Consider the following 15659-nt stretch of genomic DNA (forward strand, 5'->3'; position numbering starts at 1 on the left):
ACCCCTGCCCAACGCGCCTCCACCGAGCTGCACTGGGTCATACATAAAAAAAAAAAAAAAAAAAAAAAAAAAAAAAAAAAAAAAAAAAAATCCCGGGCGGGAACACAATTTTCCTGCCTATGTCGTATTGTCCTCCAATGAGCCACGTCGTGTGTGGATCTGCTGCATGTCCCTTCGTTTTGCAAGTACCACATTTATTGAATTTTTTAGTTACGATGGCAACATCACTACAAGTTGTCTGTGAAGTAAGGTGCACACAAGCAGTTTCCGTGGTGTAGCGGTTATCACGTCTGCCTAACACGCAGAAGGTCCCCGGTTCGATCCCGGGCGGAAACACTTTTTCATCACTTTAAGCAAGACGTACTAACATGCATCTGCTACCATCTGTACCCGAAACCTTCGTAATCGCCTTCACGCGTCGGACCCGAGTGTCAATTGCTCACATCGAATAAGAAATTCATTTGATATTGACGGCGAGCTTTTTGCGCTGACTCAGCCACTGACGTGCGATCAGTTTGCACAAAACGCTAGGGCTCGTCCGGGATTTGAACCCGGGACCTCCTGCACCCTAAGCAGGAATCATACCCCTAGACCAACGAGCCCTGTGACACGGCGAATGCCAATTATTCCAGTCCATCGATGTCGTCCAGGGTGCCCTGGAAGTCTCGTGTACGCTGGCGGGATGGGGCCGGCGCGAATTCCCGCGGTCGGCGGCCTTCCTGGGCTACTGGTACCTTCATGTAGAGCTGCCGCTGGGCTCGCACTGCCTGCTGTTGAGAAAGTGATTGCTTTTGCTGATATGACTTGCAATAACGACTGCGCGAAACGCCGCTATCTCGTTAGGGGTGCTACGGCAGACACCCTCTCGAGCACCCCGAAGACTTCTTGAGCCCTCGGCTGTGATGGGTTCCAGGCTGACAAAAGAACTGTCGTGTGTGCATTCGCGAACGAGAGAAAGTCTGAGGCAAATTCGAGTGAACAAGGATGGACACCCCGTGTCCGTCGTTTCCGTAGTGTAGCGGTTATCACCTCTGCTTCACACGCAGAAGGTCCCCGGTTCGATCCCGGGCGGGAACACAATTTTCCTGCCTATGTCGTATTGTCCTCCAATGAGCCACGTCGTGTGTGGATCTGCTGCATGTCCCTTCGTTTTGCAAGTACCACATTTATTGAATTTTTTAGTTACGATGGCAACATCACTACAAGTTGTCTGTGAAGTAAGGTGCACACAAGCAGTTTCCGTGGTGTAGCGGTTATCACGTCTGCCTAACACGCAGAAGGTCCCCGGTTCGATCCCGGGCGGAAACACTTTTTCATCACTTTAAGCAAGACGTACTAACATGCATCTGCTACCATCTGTACCCGAAACCTTCGTAATCGCCTTCACGCGTCGGACCCGAGTGTCAATTGCTCACATCGAATAAGAAATTCATTTGATATTGACGGCGAGCTTTTTGCGCTGACTCAGCCACTGACGTGCGATCAGTTTGCACAAAACGCTAGGGCTCGTCCGGGATTTGAACCCGGGACCTCCTGCACCCTAAGCAGGAATCATACCCCTAGACCAACGAGCCCTGTAACACGGCGAATGCCAATTATTCCAGTCCATCGATGTCGTCCAGGGTGCCCTGGAAGTCTCGTGTACGCTGGCGGGATGGGGCCGGCGCGAATTCCCGCGGTCGGCGGCCTTCCTGGGCTACTGGTACCTTCATGTAGAGCTGCCGCTGGGCTCGCACTGCCTGCTGTTGAGAAAGTGATTGCTTTTGCTGATATGACTTGCAATAACGACTGCGCGAAACGCCGCTATCTCGTTAGGGGTGCTACGGCAGACACCCTCTCGAGCACCCCGAAGACTTCTTGAGCCCTCGGCTGTGATGGGTTCCAGGCTGACAAAAGAACTGTCGTGTGTGCATTCGCGAACGAGAGAAAGTCTGAGGCAAATTCGAGTGAACAAGGATGGACACCCCGTGTCCGTCGTTTCCGTAGTGTAGCGGTTATCACCTCTGCTTCACACGCAGAAGGTCCCCGGTTCGATCCCGGGCGGGAACACAATTTTCCTGCCTATGTCGTATTGTCCTCCAATGAGCCACGTCGTGTGTGGATCTGCTGCATGTCCCTTCGTTTTGCAAGTACCACATTTATTGAATTTTTTAGTTACGATGGCAACATCACTACAAGTTGTCTGTGAAGTAAGGTGCACACAAGCAGTTTCCGTGGTGTAGCGGTTATCACGTCTGCCTAACACGCAGAAGGTCCCCGGTTCGATCCCGGGCGGAAACACTTTTTCATCACTTTAAGCAAGACGTACTAACATGCATCTGCTACCATCTGTACCCGAAACCTTCGTAATCGCCTTCACGCGTCGGACCCGAGTGTCAATTGCTCACATCGAATAAGAAATTCATTTGATATTGACGGCGAGCTTTTTGCGCTGACTCAGCCACTGACGTGCGATCAGTTTGCACAAAACGCTAGGGCTCGTCCGGGATTTGAACCCGGGACCTCCTGCACCCTAAGCAGGAATCATACCCCTAGACCAACGAGCCCTGTAACACGGCGAATGCCAATTATTCCAGTCCATCGATGTCGTCCAGGGTGCCCTGGAAGTCTCGTGTACGCTGGCGGGATGGGGCCGGCGCGAATTCCCGCGGTCGGCGGCCTTCCTGGGCTACTGGTACCTTCATGTAGAGCTGCCGCTGGGCTCGCACTGCCTGCTGTTGAGAAAGTGATTGCTTTTGCTGATATGACTTGCAATAACGACTGCGCGAAACGCCGCTATCTCGTTAGGGGTGCTACGGCAGACACCCTCTCGAGCACCCCGAAGACTTCTTGAGCCCTCGGCTGTGATGGGTTCCAGGCTGACAAAAGAACTGTCGTGTGTGCATTCGCGAACGAGAGAAAGTCTGAGGCAAATTCGAGTGAACAAGGATGGACTCCCCGTGTCCGTCGTTTCCGTAGTGTAGCGGTTATCACGTCTGCTTCACACGCAGAAGGTCCCCGGTTCGATCCCGGGCGGAAACACTTTTTCATCACTTTAAGCAAGACGTACTAACATGCATCTGCTACCATCTGTACCCGAAACCTTCGTAATCGCCTTCACGCGTCGGACCCGAGTGTCAATTGCTCACATCGAATAAGAAATTCATTTGATATTGACGGCGAGCTTTTTGCGCTGACTCAGCCACTGACGTGCGATCAGTTTGCACAAAACGCTAGGGCTCGTCCGGGATTTGAACCCGGGACCTCCTGCACCCTAAGCAGGAATCATACCCCTAGACCAACGAGCCCTGTAACACGGCGAATGCCAATTATTCCAGTCCATCGATGTCGTCCAGGGTGCCCTGGAAGTCTCGTGTACGCTGGCGGGATGGGGCCGGCGCGAATTCCCGCGGTCGGCGGCCTTCCTGGGCTACTGGTACCTTCATGTAGAGCTGCCGCTGGGCTCGCACTGCCTGCTGTTGAGAAAGTGATTGCTTTTGCTGATATGACTTGCAATAACGACTGCGCGAAACGCCGCTATCTCGTTAGGGGTGCTACGGCAGACACCCTCTCGAGCACCCCGAAGACTTCTTGAGCCCTCGGCTGTGATGGGTTCCAGGCTGACAAAAGAACTGTCGTGTGTGCATTCGCGAACGAGAGAAAGTCTGAGGCAAATTCGAGTGAACAAGGATGGACTCCCCGTGTCCGTCGTTTCCGTAGTGTAGCGGTTATCACCTCTGCTTCACACGCAGAAGGTCCCCGGTTCGATCCCTGGCGGGAACAGAATTTTCCTGCCTATGTCGTATTGTCCTCCAATGAGCCACGTCGTGTGTGGATCTGCTGCATGTCCCTTCGTTTTGCAAGTACCACATTTATTGAATTTTTTAGTTACGATGGCAACATCACTACAAGTTGTCTGTGAAGTAAGGTGCACACAAGCAGTTTCCGTGGTGTAGCGGTTATCACGTCTGCCTAACACGCAGAAGGTCCCCGGTTCGATCCCGGGCGGAAACACTTTTTCATCACTTTAAGCAAGACGTACTAACATGCATCTGCTACCATCTGTACCCGAAACCTTCGTAATCGCCTTCACGCGTCGGACCCGAGTGTCAATTGCTCACATCGAATAAGAAATTCATTTGATATTGACGGCGAGCTTTTTGCGCTGACTCAGCCACTGACGTGCGATCAGTTTGCACAAAACGCTAGGGCTCGTCCGGGATTTGAACCCGGGACCTCCTGCACCCTAAGCAGGAATCATACCCCTAGACCAACGAGCCCTGTAACACGGCGAATGCCAATTATTCCAGTCCATCGATGTCGTCCAGGGTGCCCTGGAAGTCTCGTGTACGCTGGCGGGATGGGGCCGGCGCGAATTCCCGCGGTCGGCGGCCTTCCTGGGCTACTGGTACCTTCATGTAGAGCTGCCGCTGGGCTCGCACTGCCTGCTGTTGAGAAAGTGATTGCTTTTGCTGATATGACTTGCAATAACGACTGCGCGAAACGCCGCTATCTCGTTAGGGGTGCTACGGCAGACACCCTCTCGAGCACCCCGAAGACTTCTTGAGCCCTCGGCTGTGATGGGTTCCAGGCTGACAAAAGAACTGTCGTGTGTGCATTCGCGAACGAGAGAAAGTCTGAGGCAAATTCGAGTGAACAAGGATGGACTCCCCGTGTCCGTCGTTTCCGTAGTGTAGCGGTTATCACCTCTGCTTCACACGCAGAAGGTCCCCGGTTCGATCCCTGGCGGGAACAGAATTTTCCTGCCTATGTCGTATTGTCCTCCAATGAGCCACGTCGTGTGTGGATCTGCTGCATGTCCCTTCGTTTTGCAAGTACCACATTTATTGAATTTTTTAGTTACGATGGCAACATCACTACAAGTTGTCTGTGAAGTAAGGTGCACACAAGCAGTTTCCGTGGTGTAGCGGTTATCACGTCTGCCTAACACGCAGAAGGTCCCCGGTTCGATCCCGGGCGGAAACATTTTTTCATCACTTTAAGCAAGACGTACTAACATGCATCTGCTACCATCTGTACCCGAAACCTTCGTAATCGCCTTCACGCGTCGGACCCGAGTGTCAATTGCTCACATCGAATAAGAAATTCATTTGATATTGACGGCGAGCTTTTTGCGCTGACTCAGCCACTGACGTGCGATCAGTTTGCACAAAACGCTAGGGCTCGTCCGGGATTTGAACCCGGGACCTCCTGCACCCTAAGCAGGAATCATACCCCTAGACCAACGAGCCCTGTAACACGGCGAATGCCAATTATTCCAGTCCATCGATGTCGTCCAGGGTGCCCTGGAAGTCTCGTGTACGCTGGCGGGATGGGGCCGGCGCGAATTCCCGCGGTCGGCGGCCTTCCTGGGCTACTGGTACCTTCATGTAGAGCTGCCGCTGGGCTCGCACTGCCTGCTGTTGAGAAAGTGATTGCTTTTGCTGATATGACTTGCAATAACGACTGCGCGAAACGCCGCTATCTCGTTAGGGGTGCTACGGCAGACACCCTCTCGAGCACCCCGAAGACTTCTTGAGCCCTCGGCTGTGATGGGTTCCAGGCTGACAAAAGAACTGTCGTGTGTGCATTCGCGAACGAGAGAAAGTCTGAGGCAAATTCGAGTGAACAAGGATGGACTCCCCGTGTCCGTCGTTTCCGTAGTGTAGCGGTTATCACCTCTGCTTCACACGCAGAAGGTCCCCGGTTCGATCCCGGGCGGGAACACAATTTTCCTGCCTATGTCGTATTGTCCTCCAATGAGCCACGTCGTGTGTGGATCTGCTGCATGTCCCTTCGTTTTGCAAGTACCACATTTATTGAATTTTTTAGTTACGATGGCAACATCACTACAAGTTGTCTGTGAAGTAAGGTGCACACAAGCAGTTTCCGTGGTGTAGCGGTTATCACGTCTGCCTAACACGCAGAAAGTCCCCGGTTCGATCCCGGGCGGAAACACTTTTTCATCACTTTAAGCAAGACGTACTAACATGCATCTGCTACCATCTGTACCCGAAACCTTCGTAATCGCCTTCACGCGTCGGACCCGAGTGTCAATTGCTCACATCGAATAAGAAATTCATTTGATATTGACGGCGAGCTTTTTGCGCTGACTCAGCCACTGACGTGGGATCAGTTTGCACAAAACGCTAGGGCTCGTCCGGCATTTGAACCCGGGACCTCCTGCACCCTAAGCAGGAATCATACCCCTAGACCAACGAGCCGTGTGACACGGCGAATGCCAATTATTCCAGTCCATCGATGTCGTCCAGGGTGCCCTGGAAGTCTCGTGTACGCTGGCGGGATGGGGCCGGCGCGAATTCCCGCGGTCGGCGGCCTTCCTGGGCTACTGGTACCTTCATGTAGAGCTGCCGCTGGGCTCGCACTGCCTGCTGTTGAGAAAGTGATTGCTTTTGCTGATATGACTTGCAATAACGACTGCGCGAAACGCCGCTATCTCGTTAGGGGTGCTACGGCAGACACCCTCTCGAGCACCCCGAAGACTTCTTGAGCCCTCGGCTGTGATGGGTTCCAGGCTGACAAAAGAACTGTCGTGTGTGCATTCGCGAACGAGAGAAAGTCTGAGGCAAATTCGAGTGAACAAGGATGGACTCCCCGTGTCCGTCGTTTCCGTAGTGTAGCGGTTATCACCTCTGCTTCACACGCAGAAGGTCCCCGGTTCGATCCCGGGCGGGAACACAATTTTCCTGCCTATGTCGTATTGTCCTCCAATGAGCCACGTCGTGTGTGGATCTGCTGCATGTCCCTTCGTTTTGCAAGTACCACATTTATTGAATTTTTTAGTTACGATGGCAACATCACTACAAGTTGTCTGTGAAGTAAGGTGCACACAAGCAGTTTCCGTGGTGTAGCGGTTATCACGTCTGCCTAACACGCAGAAGGTCCCCGGTTCGATCCCGGGCGGAAACACTTTTTCATCACTTTAAGCAAGACGTACTAACATGCATCTGCTACCATCTGTACCCGAAACCTTCGTAATCGCCTTCACGCGTCGGACCCGAGTGTCAATTGCTCACATCGAATAAGAAATTCATTTGATATTGACGGCGAGCTTTTTGCGCTGACTCAGCCACTGACGTGCGATCAGTTTGCACAAAACGCTAGGGCTCGTCCGGGATTTGAACCCGGGACCTCCTGCACCCTAAGCAGGAATCATACCCCTAGACCAACGAGCCCTGTGACACGGCGAATGCCAATTATTCCAGTCCATCGATGTCGTCCAGGGTGCCCTGGAAGTCTCGTGTACGCTGGCGGGATGGGGCCGGCGCGAATTCCCGCGGTCGGCGGCCTTCCTGGGCTACTGGTACCTTCATGTAGAGCTGCCGCTGGGCTCGCACTGCCTGCTGTTGAGAAAGTGATTGCTTTTGCTGATATGACTTGCAATAACGACTGCGCGAAACGCCGCTATCTCGTTAGGGGTGCTACGGCAGACACCCTCTCGAGCACCCCGAAGACTTCTTGAGCCCTCGGCTGTGATGGGTTCCAGGCTGACAAAAGAACTGTCGTGTGTGCATTCGCGAACGAGAGAAAGTCTGAGGCAAATTCGAGTGAACAAGGATGGACACCCCGTGTCCGTCGTTTCCGTAGTGTAGCGGTTATCACCTCTGCTTCACACGCAGAAGGTCCCCGGTTCGATCCCGGGCGGGAACACAATTTTCCTGCCTATGTCGTATTGTCCTCCAATGAGCCACGTCGTGTGTGGATCTGCTGCATGTCCCTTCGTTTTGCAAGTACCACATTTATTGAATTTTTTAGTTACGATGGCAACATCACTACAAGTTGTCTGTGAAGTAAGGTGCACACAAGCAGTTTCCGTGGTGTAGCGGTTATCACGTCTGCCTAACACGCAGAAGGTCCCCGGTTCGATCCCGGGCGGAAACACTTTTTCATCACTTTAAGCAAGACGTACTAACATGCATCTGCTACCATCTGTACCCGAAACCTTCGTAATCGCCTTCACGCGTCGGACCCGAGTGTCAATTGCTCACATCGAATAAGAAATTCATTTGATATTGACGGCGAGCTTTTTGCGCTGACTCAGCCACTGACGTGCGATCAGTTTGCACAAAACGCTAGGGCTCGTCCGGGATTTGAACCCGGGACCTCCTGCACCCTAAGCAGGAATCATACCCCTAGACCAACGAGCCCTGTGACACGGCGAATGCCAATTATTCCAGTCCATCGATGTCGTCCAGGGTGCCCTGGAAGTCTCGTGTACGCTGGCGGGATGGGGCCGGCGCGAATTCCCGCGGTCGGCGGCCTTCCTGGGCTACTGGTACCTTCATGTAGAGCTGCCGCTGGGCTCGCACTGCCTGCTGTTGAGAAAGTGATTGCTTTTGCTGATATGACTTGCAATAACGACTGCGCGAAACGCCGCTATCTCGTTAGGGGTGCTACGGCAGACACCCTCTCGAGCACCCCGAAGACTTCTTGAGCCCTCGGCTGTGATGGGTTCCAGGCTGACAAAAGAACTGTCGTGTGTGCATTCGCGAACGAGAGAAAGTCTGAGGCAAATTCGAGTGAACAAGGATGGACTCCCCGTGTCCGTCGTTTCCGTAGTGTAGCGGTTATCACCTCTGCTTCACACGCAGAAGGTCCCCGGTTCGATCCCGGGCGGGAACACAATTTTCCTGCCTATGTCGTATTGTCCTCCAATGAGCCACGTCGTGTGTGGATCTGCTGCATGTCCCTTCGTTTTGCAAGTACCACATTTATTGAATTTTTTAGTTACGATGGCAACATCACTACAAGTTGTCTGTGAAGTAAGGTGCACACAAGCAGTTTCCGTGGTGTAGCGGTTATCACGTCTGCCTAACACGCAGAAGGTCCCCGGTTCGATCCCGGGCGGAAACACTTTTTCATCACTTTAAGCAAGACGTACTAACATGCATCTGCTACCATCTGTACCCGAAACCTTCGTAATCGCCTTCACGCGTCGGACCCGAGTGTCAATTGCTCACATCGAATAAGAAATTCATTTGATATTGACGGCGAGCTTTTTGCGCTGACTCAGCCACTGACGTGCGATCAGTTTGCACAAAACGCTAGGGCTCGTCCGGGATTTGAACCCGGGACCTCCTGCACCCTAAGCAGGAATCATACCCCTAGACCAACGAGCCCTGTGACACGGCGAATGCCAATTATTCCAGTCCATCGATGTCGTCCAGGGTGCCCTGGAAGTCTCGTGTACGCTGGCGGGATGGGGCCGGCGCGAATTCCCGCGGTCGGCGGCCTTCCTGGGCTACTGGTACCTTCATGTAGAGCTGCCGCTGGGCTCGCACTGCCTGCTGTTGAGAAAGTGATTGCTTTTGCTGATATGACTTGCAATAACGACTGCGCGAAACGCCGCTATCTCGTTAGGGGTGCTACGGCAGACACCCTCTCGAGCACCCCGAAGACTTCTTGAGCCCTCGGCTGTGATGGGTTCCAGGCTGACAAAAGAACTGTCGTGTGTGCATTCGCGAACGAGAGAAAGTCTGAGGCAAATTCGAGTGAACAAGGATGGACTCCCCGTGTCCGTCGTTTCCGTAGTGTAGCGGTTATCACCTCTGCTTCACACGCAGAAGGTCCCCGGTTCGATCCCGGGCGGGAACACAATTTTCCTGCCTATGTCGTATTGTCCTCCAATGAGCCACGTCGTGTGTGGATCTGCTGCATGTCCCTTCGTTTTGCAAGTACCACATTTATTGAATTTTTTAGTTACGATGGCAACATCACTACAAGTTGTCTGTGAAGTAAGGTGCACACAAGCAGTTTCCGTGGTGTAGCGGTTATCACGTCTGCCTAACACGCAGAAGGTCCCCGGTTCGATCCCGGGCGGAAACACTTTTTCATCACTTTAAGCAAGACGTACTAACATGCATCTGCTACCATCTGTACCCGAAACCTTCGTAATCGCCTTCACGCGTCGGACCCGAGTGTCAATTGCTCACATCGAATAAGAAATTCATTTGATATTGACGGCGAGCTTTTTGCGCTGACTCAGCCACTGACGTGCGATCAGTTTGCACAAAACGCTAGGGCTCGTCCGGGATTTGAACCCGGGACCTTCTGCACCCTAAGCAGGAATCATACCCCTAGACCAACGAGCCCTGTGACACGGCGAATGCCAATTATTCCAGTCCATCGATGTCGTCCAGGGTGCCCTGGAAGTCTCGTGTACGCTGGCGGGATGGGGCCGGCGCGAATTCCCGCGGTCGGCGGCCTTCCTGGGCTACTGGTACCTTCATGTAGAGCTGCCGCTGGGCTCGCACTGCCTGCTGTTGAGAAAGTGATTGCTTTTGCTGATATGACTTGCAATAACGACTGCGCGAAACGCCGCTATCTCGTTAGGGGTGCTACGGCAGACACCCTCTCGAGCACCCCGAAGACTTCTTGAGCCCTCGGCTGTGATGGGTTCCAGGCTGACAAAAGAACTGTCGTGTGTGCATTCGCGAACGAGAGAAAGTCTGAGGCAAATTCGAGTGAACAAGGATGGACTCCCCGTGTCCGTCGTTTCCGTAGTGTAGCGGTTATCACCTCTGCTTCACACGCAGAAGGTCCCCGGTTCGATCCCGGGCGGGAACACAATTTTCCTGCCTATGTCGTATTGTCCTCCAATGAGCCACGTCGTGTGTGGATCTGCTGCATGTCCCTTCGTTTTGCAAGTACCACATTTATTGAATTTTTTAGTTACGATGGCAACATCACTACAAGTTGTCTGTGAAGTAAGGTGCACACAAGCAGTTTCCGTGGTGTAGCGGTTATCACGTCTGCCTAACACGCAGAAGGTCCCCGGTTCGATCCCGGGCGGAAACACTTTTTCATCACTTTAAGCAAGACGTACTAACATGCATCTGCTACCATCTGTACCCGAAACCTTCGTAATCGCCTTCACGCGTCGGACCCGAGTGTCAATTGCTCACATCGAATAAGAAATTCATTTGATATTGACGGCGAGCTTTTTGCGCTGACTCAGCCACTGACGTGCGATCAGTTTGCACAAAACGCTAGTACTCGTCCGGGATTTGAACCCGGGACCTCCTGCACCCTAAGCAGGAATCATACCCCTAGACCAACGAGCCCTGTGACACGGCGAATGCCAATTATTCCAGTCCATCGATGTCGTCCAGGGTGCCCTGGAAGTCTCGTGTACGCTGGCGGGATGGGGCCGGCGCGAATTCCCGCGGTCGGCGGCCTTCCTGGGCTACTGGTACCTTCATGTAGAGCTGCCGCTGGGCTCGCACTGCCTGCTGTTGAGAAAGTGATTGCTTTTGCTGATATGACTTGCAATAACGACTGCGCGAAACGCCGCTATCTCGTTAGGGGTGCTACGGCAGACACCCTCTCGAGCACCCCGAAGACTTCTTGAGCCCTCGGCTGTGATGGGTTCCAGGCTGACAAAAGAACTGTCGTGTGTGCATTCGCGAACGAGAGAAAGTCTGAGGCAAGTTCGAGTGAACAAGGATGGACTCCCCGGGTCCGTCGTTTCCGTAGTGTAGCGGTTATCACCTCTGCTTCACACGCAGAAGGTCCCCGGTTCGATCCCATGAGTTCCGCTTGAGACGCGACTGCGATCGGACGTGCTGTGTATTCGATCCGCCGTTTCCTTCGGGTTGTGACTATTTACTTTCTGTGTGTGACGTTTCTTTGTCTTCTTTTCTTCGTTGTTTCGTCGCCTTAGTGTTTGTGTTGTGTCTTGTGTTGTATAGCGGCTTTTGCCGAATTAATTAAGTGTTATGGCTTCCCGGTTGTTTTCGTGGAAGTGTACTCTCAGTTTTCAGTTTAACAAGGCCACCAGGAATGTTCAACCAACTTCGTTGGAAATTCACGAATGGATTGTGGATACGATTGGCATTACATCGGACCAGGTACATACGGCTTATTTTGACACAGAACTTTACTGCTTTTTTGTGAAATTGTTGAACCCGGTTTTGCTAGATAAGATTTTACTTAAACATGGTGAGCAAGTGTCGTTCCGTCATAGAGATGGTTCTGTTAGCAGTGTTACTGTTTCAAATGCGGAAATTACGTATACCACAGTTCGGGTTTATAATTTACCCCCTGAAGTTGAAAACAGTTATCTCAAGGAAGCTTTGCTTGGTTATGGTACCGTTCGGTCAATTCGAGATGAACGTTGGTCTGCACAACATAAGCTGCAATGTTATAATGGTATCAGATCGGTTGAAATGCATATTAAGTCGAATATACCGTCCCATCTGGTTGTATGTGGTTATCGTGTTCATCTTACTTATGAGGGGCAAGTTGGTACGTGTTTTCTATGTAATGAAAATGGTCATGTTCGTGCTAATTGCCCTAAGCGGGTGTTTGTGCTTAAAAATGGGCTAGCACAACGCCGCAAATTAACGGTTGCCGATCTTGTGCCAGCAGCTTCCTCCACTGTCTCGTGTCAGCCTCCTGCAGTAGATTCTTCACAACAACTGACACCTTCCTCTGATGCAGGTTTTCCCCCGTTACCCACTCGCCCAGATGTATCGGCTGCTTCTACACCGATCCCGTCTGTTTCCAATAACAAACGCCGTCGTGCTAGTGATACCGGTAGCACTGATGACGAAGCTGCTGTTTCGCAGCCGGTTTGCGAATCTGACGAGAGAATTCCGGAATCTCCCATGATTGTTTTGGATTCTGTTCCCACTGTGTCTCCTGCTTTGCCTGATGACGTCAAACCTGCTGCCACGCTGTCGGCGCAAGAGCCCCAACGTTCGGTCGAGGTGGTGTTGACATCCCACCCGACACAGGCATCACAACATGTTGACGACACTTCGGTGCAGACAGCTGTTTGTCGGAAAATCGCTTCTAGAACTGCGCGCTCCGCTTCAGCGGATTCCAAACCTATCTCTCCACCTCCTACACTTCCAATACCTACACCTTCTGATGCCGGTGCCGATGTTCCTGATACAGTTTTCCCCTTGCTTGCTCCTTCTTCTGATTCCTCTCGCCCTGATAATCCTTCGGATGCCTTGGTTGACGTGCCTGATCTCGAACCCCCCACTCCACCTGCTCTTGAATCTGGTGTGCATCAGATACGCCGTCGGGTGAAAGTGCCCCCCAATCTTCACGCGGTGCGGAAAAAACACAAGCATGCAAAGGATGACTCTGATTCCGTTGATTCCGGGCAATCACCCTCTGCCATGTCTGATGTTGATGATCTGGATGTAGTTGCTTCTAATGTGGTGTAATTAGGGTTCATTTTCCCTTTTTTGGTTGATGTTGCAGGCGTACACGTTTATTACCTTAAATATAAATAGCATTCAATCTGCTCTGAAGTTAGCGTCTCTGCAGCAGTTCATTTATGACTCTGCAGCTGATGTTGTTTTCCTGCAGGAAGTCTCCGTTGCACACCTGTTTGTTCCTGGCTTTCGCACTATTATAAATTTTGCGCCTGAGTTTTCCACAGGTACTGCCTTACTAATTCGTGACGGTATCCCCGTTACCGAAATTGAGCTCTTAGACTCGGGAAGGGGTATTGGTTGTCGGTTATTTGACACCACCTTGGTTAATATTTACGCCCCCTCTGGTTCCAGCAAACGGCAGGAAAGGTCTCGTTTTTATAAAGAGGATCTGATTTATCTTTTACGCAAAAATCCTGCGACTTTGATATTGGGGGGTGATTTTAATTGTGTATTACAAGCTAAGGACCAATCCCCTCATTTTAATTATTGTTTCGAGCTACATTCTCTTGTACGTCAACTACGACTACGCGATGCGTGGGAGGTTAAACACCCCACTTTAGTAAAATTTACATTTTTTACTGCCACGTCAAGTAGTCGACTGGACCGATTGTATATTTCTGATCCCCTTAGTGTTTCTGTTTTAAATGTAGATGTTATTCCAGCCAGTTTTACGGATCATTGTGCCCTTGCGGTTATCATTAATTTGGAGCGTCAGCCTCTTAAACTTTATCGGCCGCTGTGGAAATTAAATGTCTCCTTGCTCGATGACCCTGACATCGAACCTCTAATACAGACGGCGTGGGACATGTGTTTACGTTCTCTGCGATACTATCCGTCTAAGCTTCACTGGTGGATCCACTGTGCGAAGCCAAAACTACGTCGCACTTTAATGTCCTACAGTTATCACAGAGCGCGAGATCTGAAACTGACTTTTGAGTATTATTATTCGGTGCTTCGCGAACTTTATGATACTTCTCGAATGACATGTGCCCACCTTTCTGAGGTTCGGAAAATTAAAGCCAAGCTCCTTAGTATTAAACGGCTTCAGATGGAAGGATTGAAGATTAAATCTAAACCGCCGTCCACCTTAGCACATGAAATGACTTCCATGTACCATCTGTTTCGTCACCACAAGAACCGTCGACGTGTATTGATTGACGGCCTTATGGCAGCTGATGGTCGCCGGCTTACCTTACAGAATCAAATAACCCATGAACTTACCTGCTACTATGAGACCTTATATGCTGTGGCTGATTCTGATCCGCTTGATGTTGACGAGATTTTAACTGCTATCCCATCAGTTTTAACAGAGGACCATAATATGGAATTTTTAGCTCCTTTTACTGCAGACGAAATTTCAGCTTTCATTGCTTGTTCACCATCTCACAAATCTCCTGGTCCGGATGGCCTTCCTAAGGAGTTTTTTGTTCGCTTTTGGACTATTATAGGGCCTGTTTTTACGGATATAGTAAATGAAATTTTGAATGGTGGCACAATTCCAGCCGATTTCAAGAGAGGTACGGTTGTCCTGATACCGAAATCTGCTGGTTTGAAGACAGCTAGTGACTTTCGTCCTTTAACCCTTTTAAATTTTGATTATAAGACGGCTGCTAGGGCTGTTAATGCACGTCTATCCCTCTTGCTTACACCTGTGATAACTCCTTGTCAAAGCTGCTTTCCAGGGCGCTCCATCTTGACGCCTCTGGCGGGGTATCGTGATATTGTGTCGATTGTCGCTGTCACCAATATTTCCTGTGCGCTTTTATTTGTTGATTTTAGTAAGGCTTTTGATCGTGTGTCCCATTCGTTTTTAGAGCTTCTGCTGCGCCGCCTCGGTTTTAATGAAAAGGCGCTGCTGGTTCTTAAGAATATGACGACTGGCATTTCTGCTAAGATTGACATTAATGGACAGCTGACGAAGGTCATTGATATTAAACGTGGCGTCCCGCAAGGTAGCCCTTTATCCATGACCCTTTATGCTCTCTCCCTTCAACCACTCCTCACACGTCTCAACTCGACACTTCGTGGTCTTACGATCTCTGGGGTTACCCTGACAGCAACAGCTTATGCTGATGATTTGGTTGTTTTGCTTCGTTCCACCGCAGAAGTGCCGCCGTTGAAAATGGAACTAGATAAATTTTCTGCGGCCTCAGGTTCTCGTATCAACCCCCGTAAAAGCAAACTCTTGAATTTGCGGGGCTTCGAACATGTGGTTGTTCCGTGGGTTACGGCTGTTGAACATCATACACATTTAGGTATCTATCTTGAACGGTGTCCTCTTCGTATGGCTGCGAAAAATTGGCAAGTGGCCATTTCCAAGCTTCAAGGTGTTTTATTCGAACACTCATGGCGTTCGATACCGATACTGCAAAAAAAGCATGTATTAGACACTTATGTTTTATGTAAAGTATATTATGTTGCTCAGTTGTTTCCGCTTCCCAGAATGCAGGGTGCAAAAATGGTCCAGCTTATTCACAGATATATTTG

At 51.0% G+C, this 15659-nt stretch overlaps 34 non-coding genes across 34 annotated transcripts; 22 read left to right on the forward strand and 12 right to left on the reverse strand.

Annotated features, from left to right (window-relative positions):
- Positions 1-263: 263 nt before the first annotated feature.
- Trnav-aac lies at positions 264-336 on the forward strand. Its single transcript has one exon. It is a non-coding gene; the product is annotated as a tRNA-Val (tRNA).
- A 194-nt stretch (positions 337-530) lies between these two features.
- Trnap-agg lies at positions 531-602 on the reverse strand. Its single transcript has one exon. It is a non-coding gene; the product is annotated as a tRNA-Pro (tRNA).
- Positions 603-1004: 402 nt separating this feature from the next.
- On the forward strand, positions 1005-1077 carry Trnav-cac. Its single transcript has one exon. It is a non-coding gene; the product is annotated as a tRNA-Val (tRNA).
- A 158-nt stretch (positions 1078-1235) lies between these two features.
- Positions 1236-1308, forward strand: Trnav-aac. The gene has a single exon. It is a non-coding gene; the product is annotated as a tRNA-Val (tRNA).
- Positions 1309-1502: 194 nt separating this feature from the next.
- Trnap-agg lies at positions 1503-1574 on the reverse strand. The gene has a single exon. It is a non-coding gene; the product is annotated as a tRNA-Pro (tRNA).
- A 402-nt stretch (positions 1575-1976) lies between these two features.
- Positions 1977-2049, forward strand: Trnav-cac. The gene has a single exon. It is a non-coding gene; the product is annotated as a tRNA-Val (tRNA).
- A 158-nt stretch (positions 2050-2207) lies between these two features.
- Positions 2208-2280, forward strand: Trnav-aac. The gene has a single exon. It is a non-coding gene; the product is annotated as a tRNA-Val (tRNA).
- A 194-nt stretch (positions 2281-2474) lies between these two features.
- Positions 2475-2546, reverse strand: Trnap-agg. Its single transcript has one exon. It is a non-coding gene; the product is annotated as a tRNA-Pro (tRNA).
- A 402-nt stretch (positions 2547-2948) lies between these two features.
- Trnav-cac lies at positions 2949-3021 on the forward strand. The gene has a single exon. It is a non-coding gene; the product is annotated as a tRNA-Val (tRNA).
- Positions 3022-3215: 194 nt separating this feature from the next.
- Trnap-agg lies at positions 3216-3287 on the reverse strand. Its single transcript has one exon. It is a non-coding gene; the product is annotated as a tRNA-Pro (tRNA).
- A 402-nt stretch (positions 3288-3689) lies between these two features.
- Trnav-cac lies at positions 3690-3762 on the forward strand. Its single transcript has one exon. It is a non-coding gene; the product is annotated as a tRNA-Val (tRNA).
- Positions 3763-3920: 158 nt separating this feature from the next.
- Trnav-aac lies at positions 3921-3993 on the forward strand. Its single transcript has one exon. It is a non-coding gene; the product is annotated as a tRNA-Val (tRNA).
- A 194-nt stretch (positions 3994-4187) lies between these two features.
- Positions 4188-4259, reverse strand: Trnap-agg. The gene has a single exon. It is a non-coding gene; the product is annotated as a tRNA-Pro (tRNA).
- A 402-nt stretch (positions 4260-4661) lies between these two features.
- On the forward strand, positions 4662-4734 carry Trnav-cac. Its single transcript has one exon. It is a non-coding gene; the product is annotated as a tRNA-Val (tRNA).
- Positions 4735-4892: 158 nt separating this feature from the next.
- On the forward strand, positions 4893-4965 carry Trnav-aac. Its single transcript has one exon. It is a non-coding gene; the product is annotated as a tRNA-Val (tRNA).
- A 194-nt stretch (positions 4966-5159) lies between these two features.
- Positions 5160-5231, reverse strand: Trnap-agg. The gene has a single exon. It is a non-coding gene; the product is annotated as a tRNA-Pro (tRNA).
- A 402-nt stretch (positions 5232-5633) lies between these two features.
- Positions 5634-5706, forward strand: Trnav-cac. Its single transcript has one exon. It is a non-coding gene; the product is annotated as a tRNA-Val (tRNA).
- A 158-nt stretch (positions 5707-5864) lies between these two features.
- On the forward strand, positions 5865-5937 carry Trnav-aac. Its single transcript has one exon. It is a non-coding gene; the product is annotated as a tRNA-Val (tRNA).
- A 194-nt stretch (positions 5938-6131) lies between these two features.
- Trnap-agg lies at positions 6132-6203 on the reverse strand. Its single transcript has one exon. It is a non-coding gene; the product is annotated as a tRNA-Pro (tRNA).
- A 402-nt stretch (positions 6204-6605) lies between these two features.
- Trnav-cac lies at positions 6606-6678 on the forward strand. The gene has a single exon. It is a non-coding gene; the product is annotated as a tRNA-Val (tRNA).
- Positions 6679-6836: 158 nt separating this feature from the next.
- Trnav-aac lies at positions 6837-6909 on the forward strand. Its single transcript has one exon. It is a non-coding gene; the product is annotated as a tRNA-Val (tRNA).
- Positions 6910-7103: 194 nt separating this feature from the next.
- Trnap-agg lies at positions 7104-7175 on the reverse strand. The gene has a single exon. It is a non-coding gene; the product is annotated as a tRNA-Pro (tRNA).
- Positions 7176-7577: 402 nt separating this feature from the next.
- Trnav-cac lies at positions 7578-7650 on the forward strand. Its single transcript has one exon. It is a non-coding gene; the product is annotated as a tRNA-Val (tRNA).
- A 158-nt stretch (positions 7651-7808) lies between these two features.
- On the forward strand, positions 7809-7881 carry Trnav-aac. The gene has a single exon. It is a non-coding gene; the product is annotated as a tRNA-Val (tRNA).
- A 194-nt stretch (positions 7882-8075) lies between these two features.
- Positions 8076-8147, reverse strand: Trnap-agg. The gene has a single exon. It is a non-coding gene; the product is annotated as a tRNA-Pro (tRNA).
- Positions 8148-8549: 402 nt separating this feature from the next.
- Positions 8550-8622, forward strand: Trnav-cac. Its single transcript has one exon. It is a non-coding gene; the product is annotated as a tRNA-Val (tRNA).
- A 158-nt stretch (positions 8623-8780) lies between these two features.
- On the forward strand, positions 8781-8853 carry Trnav-aac. Its single transcript has one exon. It is a non-coding gene; the product is annotated as a tRNA-Val (tRNA).
- A 194-nt stretch (positions 8854-9047) lies between these two features.
- Positions 9048-9119, reverse strand: Trnap-agg. Its single transcript has one exon. It is a non-coding gene; the product is annotated as a tRNA-Pro (tRNA).
- Positions 9120-9521: 402 nt separating this feature from the next.
- On the forward strand, positions 9522-9594 carry Trnav-cac. The gene has a single exon. It is a non-coding gene; the product is annotated as a tRNA-Val (tRNA).
- A 158-nt stretch (positions 9595-9752) lies between these two features.
- Trnav-aac lies at positions 9753-9825 on the forward strand. Its single transcript has one exon. It is a non-coding gene; the product is annotated as a tRNA-Val (tRNA).
- Positions 9826-10019: 194 nt separating this feature from the next.
- Trnap-agg lies at positions 10020-10091 on the reverse strand. The gene has a single exon. It is a non-coding gene; the product is annotated as a tRNA-Pro (tRNA).
- Positions 10092-10493: 402 nt separating this feature from the next.
- On the forward strand, positions 10494-10566 carry Trnav-cac. Its single transcript has one exon. It is a non-coding gene; the product is annotated as a tRNA-Val (tRNA).
- A 158-nt stretch (positions 10567-10724) lies between these two features.
- On the forward strand, positions 10725-10797 carry Trnav-aac. Its single transcript has one exon. It is a non-coding gene; the product is annotated as a tRNA-Val (tRNA).
- Positions 10798-10990: 193 nt separating this feature from the next.
- Trnap-agg lies at positions 10991-11063 on the reverse strand. The gene has a single exon. It is a non-coding gene; the product is annotated as a tRNA-Pro (tRNA).
- Positions 11064-15659: the final 4596 nt, after the last annotated feature.

The sequence above is a fragment of the Schistocerca americana genome, unplaced genomic scaffold (assembly GCF_021461395.2).
Source record: "Schistocerca americana isolate TAMUIC-IGC-003095 unplaced genomic scaffold, iqSchAmer2.1 HiC_scaffold_139, whole genome shotgun sequence".
NCBI classification, from domain to species: Eukaryota; Metazoa; Arthropoda; class Insecta; order Orthoptera; family Acrididae; genus Schistocerca; species Schistocerca americana.